Source organism: Dipodomys ordii, unplaced genomic scaffold (assembly GCF_000151885.1).
Source record: "Dipodomys ordii isolate 6190 unplaced genomic scaffold, Dord_2.0 Scaffold227, whole genome shotgun sequence".
NCBI classification, from domain to species: domain Eukaryota; kingdom Metazoa; phylum Chordata; class Mammalia; order Rodentia; family Heteromyidae; genus Dipodomys; species Dipodomys ordii.
The window spans coordinates 1,526,510-1,541,317 of record NW_012267443.1 but is presented as its reverse complement, the minus strand read 5'-3'; positions in this window follow the sequence as shown (position 1 = coordinate 1,541,317).

The following is a 14,808-nucleotide window of genomic DNA, read 5'->3' as shown; positions in this document are numbered from 1 at the left end:
GTACAGAGGGGTTACAATTACATGGTCAAGATGATGAGTACATTTCTTATCAAGCATTGTAGCCTCCTCCTTTGTTTCCCCTTCCCATCCCATCCTCACCCCCCAACATTCCTCCCCCCCCACCAAGGTTGTAAAGTTTGTTTTTGACATAACAACTTGTATGTCCCATTGTTGCAATAGGTCCACCTGTATCCCTATTTAAACGATTTGTTTTTTCCCTACAGTGAAAGCAGGGGTTATACCTTGGGGGAGGGACATACAAAGCAACAAAGAAATAATGTTAAAACCCCAACTTCTGAAGAGTTCTGTGCTTCTTCTTTTTACTCTTCCTCCCATAAGTCAATGTAGCGGACCATGAGGCAGATTTGTTAAGATTAGATTGGGCTGCAAGAAGTTGAGCCTCAAAGCTCATTTTTCAGTTAGGTGATTATTTGTGTAATTGATCTTTTGAACTATCATTTTTGACTGCTTGAGCAATGGGAAAAATGTAAGACTAGAACCCAAGGTATTTCAGGTATTTTCTTAACTGAAAATGAGCAACAGAAGAATGAAACATGCTCCTATCGTCTGAAAGAAAACACTGAGTAAGTCTTCTCTAGGGCAAGTGGATACAACAGAAAGTGCCTAGCTTGAACTGTTAGTATGGAAGGCTACCCTAACCTGTGACACACTAAGAGAAGAGACCTGTAGGTCTATAGGCTGGATTATATGGGAAGCAGGGAAGACTGTAAGAGGCTAACTGGAGCTGATTTCCTATGAAAGATGGCCACACAGTGAAGAGACTGCTTAAAGGCTTTGTAAAGAATCATGTCGTTAAAAGGCTCAACCTTTGGGTGCTTGCCTGGTCTAAGACAGAGATACAATGGCTACTGGTAAGTGAAAGCATTTCTATTCACTTTTGTAAATCCTCTCTCCCTGTCCTCCACATCGAAAGGGAAGCAGAAGATGGGGTGGGGGAGGAAAGAGAGCAAGAGAAGTTTCTTCCACTGGCTTCCAGGCCTAGAGTAAGATAAAGACATTGACATTGGATGAGAAATTGAAGTTTGTTTTGAAATACATCTTTTACATCTTGAAAAAGTCAGAAATCTAGCATCTGCTCAAGATGCCATAAAGTCTTAGGCAGGAGAGATTAAGCTGGTTAAAATCAGAGTGGGAGTAAAAGTAAAAACTTAAAGGGTTTGATCCTTATCCTTGTGGTGTTCACAGTGTTAATAAACTGCTAGCAAACCTAAACATCCAGCATTTCACAAATTTGATTCCTATTTTCCAAAGAAAATAACCATACAGAAAAATTCTACACATATTTTACTATCAAAGAGCAAATATGACATTCAACTGGGAATTTTGGTTTAGGAGAAAGCATAATATGCTCATTTGATCTTCAAACTTCCATTCTCCTGTGAAGGAGCATTTTTTGGGTGGGGGAAATGTTTTAGCAGGTTTTTTTTTTTATTGTTATATGCCTTTGACTATGTTTTATGGTCCTCCTTGCCTACCAGGGATGAATATCACAGGATCTGTGTGATCTGGTTAAGATAAAATGCTACTGAATTCCTATGAAAATAAGTTATTAAGAACAATGTGTCTTGCACAGTGTGCAAACAGCAATACCTTCAGGCTTATGAAAAAGAGATCAAGAGACTCCATGCAATGAAGTCGAAGAGAGAAAACACTGGGCTTAGGAAACCAGCATGGCTCCCACAATAGGAAATCTCATCATTATTTAACTACATTTATTGTTCATTTCCTTAACTGTAAAATAAGTTTTTTTTTTGACAAGGATTGCTCTAAGTTTTGTGACAATCAAATGAGATTTTGTCAAGCACCTAATACAGTGCTAAGTGCATGTTTGATGCTCAAGAAATAGCTGTGGTCCCCTTTCCAGGGTTATTGGATCAGAAGACAAATCTCAGCAGAAAAGAAGAGGATGCTAAGGACCAGAAGGAAGAAAAGAATATTGGAAGAAGAAGAAAGAATATTGGAAATAGTCAACTGAACATTCATTTGCATTTCAGGCAAGCTTGGTGATCAGTCATGTAGAATTATTGAGAAGAGCCGCAGGAAAACATGCTGACATTATCGGAACAAAAGGACAATACTGGAATTTTCAGTGATTTCAAAATGTAATAATATATTTTATTTTTTCCAATTTTTTATTGTGATTACTTGGTTACATAATTAATTTTATAAAATAATATATTTTATAATAAAATAAATAATATAATAAATAATATAATATGTAATAAAATGATAGAATACATGATATCTTTGTATCCATGCTTATAGTTCACTTAAAATGGTGACTACAATTTACAAAAAAAATCACTGAAACTAAACATTTTATGTTTATACATACATAAAATGTTTAAGCCTAAAACATTAAATATTATTTAAATATCAAAAATACATAGTATCTTAGTTTGAATCATCAGGAGAAAATAATGAATAAATGTATAAACTAAAGAAAGGAAAAGTAAAGAATCCTAAGAACTGAAAGTGAGTTAAGTGTTTAGATTTATAGTGTATTCATAAACTGCTTTGCCAAACAGCAATTCTTTTGTACAAATGACTTATAGATAATAAAAATAATGGAAAAATATAGTTTTGAGGATGAATAGTGTCCATCAATACACAATTGCACTATTATATAGAAATCTTAGTTTGGGGAAAGTTTTTCATCACCAGAAAACTTTTTTCATATTTTCTGTAGCCAAGAATAGTGCAAAGATACATAGTAACCAAGTCCAAGTATTTACCTCCATATGTTTTACTTATAAATATGGTTTTTTAGAAGTTTTCATTTTAAAATATAGCCTATGTTAGTTTTATTGATAGGTGTTGTTTTTGTTACTTCAGGCTCAGGGGTCAGCACACTACATGCTGGGTCCATAGCTTCTGCTATGAAATTGCCTTTGTTCGAACCAAACCAATCAATCAGACAAATGAGTTTCCATCACTAAAACATGGCTTGTCTTTCAAGCCACCTGATCTTATTGGAAGGGAGTCTTGTCTTGAGGTGGAGTCTTTGTTTCTTGTCATTCTCTTTTAGGGAGGCTGCGCTTCTTATCTATTCAGGCCAAGTAGAGCTAAGGTAAATTTGATCTGTGAAAAATCTGGGTTAGTGTTTCAGTCTTCTTCCTTTACCAGCTCAGAGGGCTGGAGGGATCCAACAGCTTTTATGTTGGATTTCACTCTCTGGATACTGCTCGAAAATAATTCTGTAAACAATTCTGAACTCAAAATTTTAAAATACAAGAATTATGGTATTACACTAAAAAATATTGGATTTCTGATATTTACCCAACCAATAACATGATACCTTGAGATTCTAGAATGTTGAAAGTTGAGATTGTGGTCACTAATTAAAATCATCTTCTCAAACCATGCACTGATGGCTCACACCTGTAATCTTAGCTACTTAAAAGGCTGAGATCTGAGGATCGCAGTTTGAAGCCAGTCCAGGCAGAGCACTAGCCTTGAGCAAAAGGTTAGGGACAGTGCCTAGGCCCCAAGTTCAAACCCCACAACTAACAAAAAAAAAATCACCATCTCAGTAAGTTTTTCATAGTATATTATGACATTTGCCTTTTTAAGAGTATATCTACTTTGATTTAAAGCAATTGTTTTATAGGATAACCTTAAGTAGATGCATACATCCCAAGGTTCCTTCTTAGATGTTCATAACTTGATATGAATTATTTATTAGCTAAGTACTTAAAAATAGGATTTATTACAAGTCTTAATCTTTTTTTTATTGAAGCTTTGACAGAGGAAAGGGAGCTATTTGTAAGGAGGATAGTTAGAACTTGGAGGAAGGATCTAGGACAGGAAGGTGTATTGATTGTCCCTGTGTGTATATATACATATGTATGTATGCATGTAAAATATGTATGTTCCCTTAGAAAGGCAAAGTGGGCTTGGAAGAAATGCTAATGGAGCTCAGGTGGGAACTAGAAAGTAGACATTTACTTGACTTCCAAAGCCACTTGCATGTTCTTCACTCCAATTCATATTTCAGAACCCTTGAATTAAGGGGTGACTGAGTATTTCTTTAAAAGAGTGTCTATGTTCTGACCAACTTGAGGAAAAAGGAGAAATCACTCCCATGAAAAGTAAACAAGTAAAAAAAAGTCTTAAATGAAAGAGTCACAAATGTATACAGAAAAAAGTAGTGAATGAGACAACCAATGAAACAATAAATAAAATGTGAAGTTCTGTGGTAGAGAATATTTTAAGAGATTTTGGAGAAAGGTTGGATGTGGATTGATAAAGTGAAATTGTCTAACCTTTGCTCTATGCAAAGATCTTGACTTAGACCATGTCCTAAGTAAAGAACTTGACCTCAATCGTATGAGAACTTGTGTGATTTGTGAAGTGTAAGTCCAGAATTGCAAGAGGGGGATGTGGGGATTTGGGGGAGTGAGGACAAGAAACAAATGAAAATTCCTGTGACTGAACTCTGGTCAGCAGAGACAGACAAAAAGAGATAAGGGTACCGGAATGGGTCTCCAGATGTCCTTTCTAAGTTATATTTAACCTTCTAAAATTTCCATCTGTTGAGAAAAACAGGTCTCTCAGCTGTGGACAAAGCCTTTGATGTATGAGCTTTGGAGGGACATTTAAGATCCAAATCATGACACAAGGTCAGCATCAAATCCCAGTGCCTTTAGGGCTTAAAAAGGAAGTGGGGGAGGAGCTAAATTCTGGGGATTTTCCTTCCTGTATTTATATGAAGAGTTTTCCAGAAGGTTTTCAGAGAGCTTCCTATAAATGTAAACTTAACTGCAGTATTCTCCTAGTAGCAGTTTTTTTAAATTGTTATTTTTCTTTCTCTATTGGAGATGAAAAGGAAACTAAAGCTTTTCCAAAATTTTCTTTCAAATCATTTGCCTTTGTTTCCAAGATAAACAAAATATTATACTGAATTAAAACTAATTCCCTGGAATCTTTATTTTCATAAAATATTTAAAAAGAAAGTTACATTTACAAAATATGTAACAACTTAGCACTTAACATTTTCAGTCTAGCAAACACTAGGTAAAGCCTAATGTAGATTTATTCAAACATCCAGGCTTAATTCACAGGACTATAGGAAACAAGCCTGGTACTGAAACCAGTACCTATCTTGTACATTCAAGGCAATTTCTCTACTACTGAGCTATAACTCCAGCCCTGCTAAATGTATTCAAAGAATTTGAATCTTTTCTGCTCCTCTGATAAAATTATCCTGGACATATACTAACAGAAAAGCTCAAAAGCTATGTACATATGACCATATAAGGAGATCTAAGCAAAATGAACCCCAAAATATGGTCACAAGAGGTCTTTTTGTTGTTGTTGTTTGTAATGTACTATGTGATTTTTTTGTTTCCTTTGTATGTTTTCCCCCTGTTGTTACTATTTTTGTTTATGGTGCCCTGCATCTTGTATATACATTTGTCTAATTTGGGGAGGGGAAGAGGAATAACAAAATGCTGGAAGAAGGACACAGGATGACCCATTGTAACAATGATACCCACAGGACCCTATATTGGAAATGAACTTTACAACTTCAAGGAGGGGCCAGGGAAGGAATGAGGGAGGTGGGGGAGGTAAGGGATGGTAGGCAAACAACAAAGGACAGGGTAACAATGCTAACAAGATATGTATTCATTACCTTATCTGTAACTGTAACCCCCTGTATAGCATCTTTTCAATAAAGTAAAATAAAATAAAATAATTTGAATCTGTTCCTTTGTTCTCATTGTACTTTGTATTTTCTGATGCACTTTACTTAAGAGCATGGATTTTCTTGGTGCCAGAATTGCTTTATGGTTATTGGTCAGGTAGTTCATTTGGGTTATGTGCTTCTCTGAAACAGACTGAAGTTGTCACCCCTAGCTTTATTACCCCAGCTGTTATCATTATCTCCTTATTTGGAAATCAAGTTAAGACAGGTGTTAGGGTGGCTGTGGTCTTATAAAAGAGAAGTGTGCTCAAAGAAAAAGCAGGGTAAAACTATGGATAAGTCAAAGAACACTTGAGGCCATGGAATCCAGAGGTAGGCAAGAAATAGATTCTTTTGTACAACTATGGAAGAATCAACTTTTCTGTTACCTTTATTTTGGACTTCATCTCTTCAGAGCTGTGAGACAATGCATTTCTGGAACATTCTGCTGGCAGCCCTTGGACACACTGTCCTGGGGGAAGAACTTCATGGCTCCCATCCCATTACAGGAGTTCCCAAACGGTAAAGTATGGAAACCAGTACTTAAAAATATTAATCTGTCAAAAACAGATTCAGTGGGAACAAAGGTAGGAAACATATCTGAGTGGCTAAATATATCTGTTTCTCAAAAATTTCAAAATTGTGTTAGCCCCTTTCTATAGATTCCCCCTAACCTAAATAGCTGGTTTTGGGATGCTAAATATATTCAAGGCTAGCACTCTACCACTTGGCCCACAGCACTACTTCTAGTTTTTGAGGAGTTAATTGGGGATAAGAGTGCACAGGGACTTTTCTTTCCAGGCTGGCTTTGAACCATGATCCTCAGATCTCAGCTTCCTGAGTAGTTACCTGGCTCAATGGAATTTGTCAAAAAGAACAAACCTAAAGTTTGTATAGAGCAACAACAACAAAAGCCCTGAATATCCAAAACAACCTTGAGCAAATAAGAAAGTTGGAAGAAGCATACTATTGGTTTTACCTGTTTTTAAAATATTCTACAAAGCCGTAGGGATGAAAACAGCATAAAACTGATATAAAGCAGTTAGATCAATGGAACTGAATTGAAAGCTCCTAAATAAAGTGAACAATTCCAGTAAACCGATGTTCAGCACAATTCCCAAGATCATACAATGGGGAAAGGGTAGTATCTTTAGTGACTGATGTTAGGATTCATAGGCAAAGGAACTCAATTGGACTCGTACCTCACATAAACAAACGTGCTCATATACACTTCTATTTTCCATACACAAAAATCAACTCAAATTTATAAAAGTCTAATAAAAGGACTTGAGACATAGGGCTGGGAAGGTGGCTCAGTGGTAGAGTGCTTGCCTTGCATGCATGAGGCCCTGGGTTCAATTCCTCAGCACCACATAAGAAAAAAGCCGGAAGTGGTGCTGTGGCTCAAGTGGTAGAGCGCTAGCCTTGAGCTGAAGAGCTGAGGGACAGCGCCCAGGCCCAGAGTTCAGGCCCCATGACTGACAAAAAGAAAAAAGACTTGAGACATAAACACACAGGAATGTCTTCTTGACATTTGTCTCAGCTAAAATTCTTTGGATATGACCCAAAAGCCTAGGAGTGGAGTATTGGAAAGGAAAAATAGACAAATAAGGCAAACAAAAAACATGTATAGCAAAAAGCAAGCAAGCATGCAAGCAAGCAAGAAACCAGGTTGAACAGACCACCTATAGAATAGAAGAAAATACCTGTACACTATACATCTGCTAGGGGTTAATATCCAAAGTACTTAAAGAAATGGAACAATGATAATAAAACCAAATAGAAAAATGGACAAAGAATCTGAGTAGACATTTTTGGAAATTAAATGAAAGGCCAACATGTAAATGAAGAAATTCATGATCACTACTTGGGGCTGGATGTGGTGGCACATGTCTATAATCCCAGAAACTCTTGAGATGGAGACAGGAGGAAGGTGCATATCCTTCCAGACAGTCTGGATATCCAGACAATCTGTGAAACCATATCTGAAAAATGAAGTAAAAGAAAAAGAAAAAATAAACCAAGAGAAAAAATAAACCATGAAACATGAGGAAAATACAAATGAAACTGACAGTAAGATATAACCTCATAACTTTAAGAATACCTTTCATCTAAAAGATAATATATGCTAGTAAAAATGTGAACAGTCATGCGAAGGAATCAAAATAGATTTTTCAATCTCACTTCAAAATATATATATATTCAGCCAGATGCTAGTGGCTCATGCCTGTAATCCTAGTTATTCAAGAGGCTGAGATCTGAGGATGATGATTCAAAGCCAGCCCAGGCAGAAAAGTCCTCTGTGAAACTCTTATCTTGAATAAACCACTTAAAGATTGGAAGTAAGTGGTGCTGTGTCTCAAGTGGTAGAATGCTAGCCTTGAGCACAAAGAAGCTCAGAGACAGCACCCAGGCCCTGAGTTCAAGACCCACAACCAACAATTTTATATTATTTTTTCAAGGAAAACAAAACCAAAATGTTGAATACCTGCATTCCCATTTTCGTTGTAGCATGTCACAGTATCCAATACACGAAATCAACAAAGAGTTCATCCAAGACTAAATGGATGAAAATGTACCGCAAGAAAATACTATCTAGTCTTCAAGAAAAAAAATAAATCCCATGTTTTCCAGCACATGGACAAACCTGTGAAATCCAAAAAACTCAAAGAAACACAGAGTAAATGAAGATGTTATGATTTTATTTAGACAGGTAGAATAAATTCTCGAAATGTATGTCAAGGTAACTATAAGTAATATTATATTGTAAATTTGTAAATTACTAAGAGATTTGAATGTTCTCATTCCCCAAAACCATTAGTGTTTGAGATGACAAATTAATCATTTCACATTAACATACATGTATATAACAAAACACATTATATATATATATGTATGTATTTCGTTTGCCAATAATATGAAAGCCCAAATTATAACCCAGATTTTGATCTCTGTCTCTTCTCTCTATAACTTTAACTTCTACATATAATTTTAACTTTTCCCCATAACCACATGTTGTATAATATATATATTCATTTGTTAAATAATATGAAAACCCAATTATAACCCAGATTTACCTAGACTTCTGCCTCTTCTCCATATAAATTTAGTCTTACCTAATGCAATAATATTTCTTAATTATCTGCTCCAATGTATAAATTACTATAAAAATTCTTCTTGGTGTTCCCTTTGGAACTGTGCAGACATGTTTAATGCAAGAGGAATAACTGAGAACAAGGCACTGCATGTACTTATTCATGCATTACCTATAGAAGGAGAAACACAGATTATCCTGAGGACACATCGATGTCCATTGGGTGAAAAAGTTTTAAGTTATTCCACTGATTTTACCAAATAACCCTCATTCCTCTCATCATAACACTTTTAATCTTAAGCTTTTAGCTTCCAACTTTTACTCATTTGAATTCTTGGGGGAAGATCTCTCACTATTTTTCCCATCTTAAAATTTAAATCACCCAACTGGAAATGAAATTTTAAGACATTGAGCAAAATAACCAGCATGCATTTTGAGAAGAAAACCTCCAGCAATATGACTTTTAGATAGAAATTAAAGTCTTTATACACTGAGCTAGCCAGATTAAAAGAGCAAAAACAGTTCTTAAACACTGCTTTTTAAAAGTATAAAGTCTTGATGAAACACTTTGCTTATCACATTAATATTCCTTTGGGAAGAAAAAAAATGGCGAGTTGTTCAGAGTTATTCAACTTAGCCCTAGAAAGAGTTTAAAAATATGTTTTGACTTTCAAAGATACTTTTATAGACTTGTAAAGCAGCCGGTCTTTTCTCTAGGCGATTGTGTACACATAGTGCAATTCTAATTTTTATAAAATACTCCTCTGATCGTTCATCCCTTTGGTCAAAATCAATAATGGCTTCTTATGCTGTGTGCACATGTCTATATTTTTAAGACCTTGATAATATGTACCTGTCTTACTTAAATTTGATTTTACATTTCCCAGTAGTGAACTTTATCATTATCTTATTACATTTATTTCAGCTGCAATACACATAGGCTCACCTATAAACACACATAATGTGCTCTGAATATTTTCTGGTCTTAGAACTTTGCTTAGCATCTTTCCTCTTTCCTATTGTTTATACGCTTTTATCTTATAATCTAATTTTCTGTAAATACCACCTCAAATTCTGTTTTCTTCTGAGAAGCTTACCTTGTATATCACTTTCTTACTTTTTTAGCATGATACTACCTAGCAGTTGGCTAAATATCCTTATGCAGTGCTTGTTAATTTTTAATGAACACAAAGTCTGGGTTATAGGAAATGGCGCTGTGGCTCACGTGGTAGAGTGTTCGCCTTGAGCTGAGTAGCTCAGGGACAACGCCCAGGCCCAGAGTTCAAGCCCCATGACCAAAAAAAAAAAAGTAGAAGCAAAGTCTGGGTTATAATTTTATTGTTATTATTGTTAAGAAGTATGTAACTACAATGCATCTTGATTTGTGTCTTCCTCTTTAATAGTCTCTTCCCTGTTCGGCCAACCTCTCCCTTACATTGTAATTTTGTGGTATAATACAATGAATTATTGAATGCATTCTTCCTCCTTGTCCCCCTCTTCATTGTCTACTCCTTTCCCTTTGGTCTCACCACCACCTTTCAAGTACCCATTTCTTGGGTGCTAATCTTGTTGGGCTTTGACTTCATCTTTCTAAAAAATCATACCATTGGGAACTGCTTGCATGCCCCCCAGTGTGTTTCCTTACAGATTTAGAAACCAGGCAACCCTTGTTTCTCTGACTCTGGCTTACTTCACTTATATAATTTTCTCCAAGACTTTCCATTTCCTTAGGTACCTTCCTTTTTTATCTCCCACAGGCCTTCCTGGCACATAATGGGATATCATAAACAGACCTTCCATGTCAACATCCTCTTTCCACTACTGTGGAGAATCTAACCAATGACTCCATATGAGTAACCTATATGAGTAACCTTTTTGGCCAAAATGCATACCAGCCACCTTTTCCTGGTCTTTTTTTTCCACCATGTCACAGCTCCTCCACTTTTTCATTTTAAAAAAGTTCTATAACATTGCAGTTTATATGCCAACCTCCTTGTCATTTTCCCCTCTATCTGCCAATATTGTATTAGAGCATGTTTGATCAATTCGTGTGCTCCACAAATACAAACACTATGCTATCTGAAGTAAAACTCAAAATCTTTATTTTCTTTCTTAAAATTAATAAAGGTTTGTTGCATTTGTTACTATTTCAGAAAGGTTTTCACCATTCAGCTGGGAATCATTTTTGAGACTTAGTTCCTCCTCACTATGTATATCTAGTCATTCTACAAGTTCCTTTAGAAGATTGTTTATTGTGCATGTACTTTAAAAATTGACATTACAAATGATATGTAAAGGGCAATTTTTTTTATTGTGAAAATACCATACAGAGGGGTTACAATTACATGGGCAAGGTAACGAGTGCATTTCTTATCAAGCATTGTTGCCTCCTCTTTTGTTTCCCCTTACTATCCTTTCCCTCCTCCCCAACTCCTCCCGCCCCCACCACCCTGACATTGTAAAGTTCATTTTCAATATAGTGTCATGTTCATCTCTTCGTCACAATGGGTCAGACTGCATCCTCATTTAAGTTTCTGCAAAATCCCTTACCCTCCCCAAATTACAAAAATATATATACAAGGTGCAGAGCACCAGCATCAAATCCAGTGAAAACAGGGGTTATATCTTGGGGGAAGGACATACAATAGAAACATAAGAATCACATAGTGTATAGTAAGTACTTTAAAAACACTAGCAAGAAAGAGAAAACAACAGCAGCAACAACAAAAACAACAACAACAAAAAAAACTCTTGTGTCCCTGTCTTGGGGTACATTTTGCTTAACATTATCTCATATGCTTGTATATACATAGCCTTTGATCTACTCTGCTTGTCCTAGACATGTACTAGGAACTCCAAACAAGGGAAACCACAGGACCTATGTTTCTTTGGGCCTGGCTTACTTCATTTAATATGATTTTTTTCCAAATCTTTCCATTTCCTAACAAAATAGGCAATGTCATTTTTTCTGATGGAGGCATAGAATTCATACACACACACACACACACACACACACACACACACACACAATTTCTTAATCCATTCATCTACTGAGGGGCATCTGGGTTGGTTCCATATCTTAACTATGGTAAATAATGCTGCGATAAACATGGTTGTGCTGGTAGCTTTGGTATGACCTTGTTTGTGATCCTTTGGGTAAATATACTAAAGTGGGATTGCTGGGTCATAAGGGAGCTCTATGTAAAGTCTTTTGAGGAACCTCCATACTGCTTTCCAAAGTGGTTGAACAAGTTTACACTCCCATCAACAATGCAGTAGGGTTCCCTTTTGGCCACATATACCCTCCAGCATCTGTTATTAGATTTCTTGATTTTAGTCATTCTAGCTGGGGTGAGGTGGAATCTCAGTGTTGTCTTGATTCGCATTTCTTTTATGTCTAGAGAAGTTGAGCATTTCTTTATGTGTCTATAAGCCATCTTCTTTCCTCTTCAGAGAAGTCTCTCCTTAAGTCTTTAGCCATATGAGGCCCTTGTCTGTTGTATGCCTAGTGAAGATCTTCTCCCGGTCCGTGAGCTTTCTGTTGATCTTGCTAGCTATGTCCTTTGCCTAGCAGAAGCTCTGGAGTTTCATGCATTCCCATTTGTCCAACCTATCTAAAACTTCTCAACAAAATCTTGGTCAATTGACTTCAACAACTCATCAAAAGAATCATACACCACAATCAAACAGGATACCTTTCAGGGATGCAAAGCTGGTTCATTATACGCAAAACAATATAATTCATCACATCAACAAAAGCAAGGATAAGAACCACATGGTTATCTCAATAGATGTATTTGACAAGATCTAATACCCCTTTATGATGAAGGCTCTGGAAAAACTAGGAATCCGTGGAACATTCCTCAATTTAATAAAGGCTATATATGACAAACCTACAGCCAGCATTATACTCAATGGTGAAAAACTAAAGCTATTTCCTTTAAATTCAGGAATGAGACAAGGATGTCTGCTCACTCTACTCCTCTTCAATTTAGTATTAGAATGTCTAGCTACAACAATAAGACAAGATGCAAACATAAAGGGGATCCAAATAGGGAAAGATGAGTAAAACTCTTCCTCTTTGCAGATGACATGATCTTGTATTTAAAGAACCCATGAACTCCACTCCCAAGTTACTTGAGCTGATTCAAAACTTTGGCAAAATAGCAGGATACAAAATTAACCCTCAGAAATCAATGGCTTTCATATGGAACAATAAAAGACCACGAACAGAAAAACAATCCTTAGTAGAAACAACAGTGTTGGAGGAATATCAATTCCAAACTTCAAACTCTACTATAAAGCCATAGTAATCGAACAGCTTGGTACTGACACAAGAACAGACCTGAGGACCAATGAAATAGGACTGAATACCCAGAAATGAACCCACAGACCTACAGCCACCTAATCTTTGACAAGGTAACTAAAGAAATAGAATGGAAGAAAGACAGCCTTTTCAGTAGATGGTTCTGGCAAAATTGGTTAAACACTTGTAGAAAACTAAAGCTAGATCTGCATATTCACCCTCCACCAGAATCAACTCCAAATGGATCAAAGACCTCAAAATAAAAGCAGACTCCATGAAAACATTACAGGATGGAATAGGAGAAACTCTAGGGCTTCTTGGCACAGGCCAAAATTTTCTTAGTAGAGACCCAGAAGCACAATAATTTGCACTTCTCTAATGACCAATATGCTATATGTAGGTTACCAATAGCCAGTTCATGAGACCATTAGCTATTTACATATTTTTGTTGAACTACTATCTAGTCAAAATTTTTCTAGCCCTTTTCCTTTTTATCAGATTGTATAATTTATTATTAGTGAGTTCTAGGAACTTCTAGTTGATAAATTCTCTCTCTCTCTCTGTCTCTCTCTGTGTCTCTCTGTGTGACTCTGTCTCTCTGTCTCTCTCTCTCTCTCTGGCAGTAGTACTGGGAATTGGATTTAGGGCCTTGTGCTTGTCAGGTAAGTGCTTTACCACTTGAGCTACCTTTAAGCATTGGTTACTATTTTCAAAGTAGGGTATTGTTTTATTTCTGGGCCAGCCTTGATTGATGATTGATATCCTTCATTGTGTCACCACTGAGAATGTCAGGTGTACAACACTGTATCTAGACATTGGTTGAGATGGAGTCTTTTTAACTTCTCTTTACCTGATCAAAAAGTAGCTAGGAGTAGTAATAGCTGAAGTAGCTAGTATATAAGCTTGAACCACCATATCCACTTCATATATAAATATTTATTCCATTATGTTTTATCTTTATATTCTTTAAAAAAGTACAAGTTTATAATTTTATCCATTCCAACTTATCAATTTTTAAAACAGTTCATTTTTTTGTTTCTTTTGTGAAGTGTCTAAGAAATCTTCTCTAACCTAAGGACTTAAATATTTTTTCTTCTATATTTTCTCCCAGAAACGGGTTTGAGTTTATATTAAGGTCCTTGATCCATGTGAAGTCGATTTTTATATCTGTGTGACTGAGAGCTTGCTGCATTAAATGTGGATATCTGATTGTACTAATATATATTTGCTGAAAAGATTGTCCTTCCTCCACTTATTTCTTTTTGCAACTCTGTCAAAAATTCATTCTCATTATATGTGTGGGTTTATTTTTTAACTTTCTATTCTCGCCAATTGATTTTTTAAAATCATGGTGCCAAAATCAAATGGTCATTATTACTATAACTTTATAACAAGTTTTGAGGGCAGATACTGTTGTCTTTTGAGTTCTCTTTTATTGAATTTGTTTGGCTATTCTGGATCTTTGCATCTCCATTACAATAATAGGATGAGCTGGTCAATTTTCTCTGGAAAACCTACTGAGGTTTTTATTATAAATGCATTGCACCTAAAGACCGATTTGAAGAAATTGATGTTATAAAAATAACAAGTCTTTTGATATCTATGCACGATATATCTCAATAACTGGCACACATGTCTCAATTATTTTTTCAACACTCTAAACTTTATTGTCTACTAATGTTCATCTACCATACCAAGGAA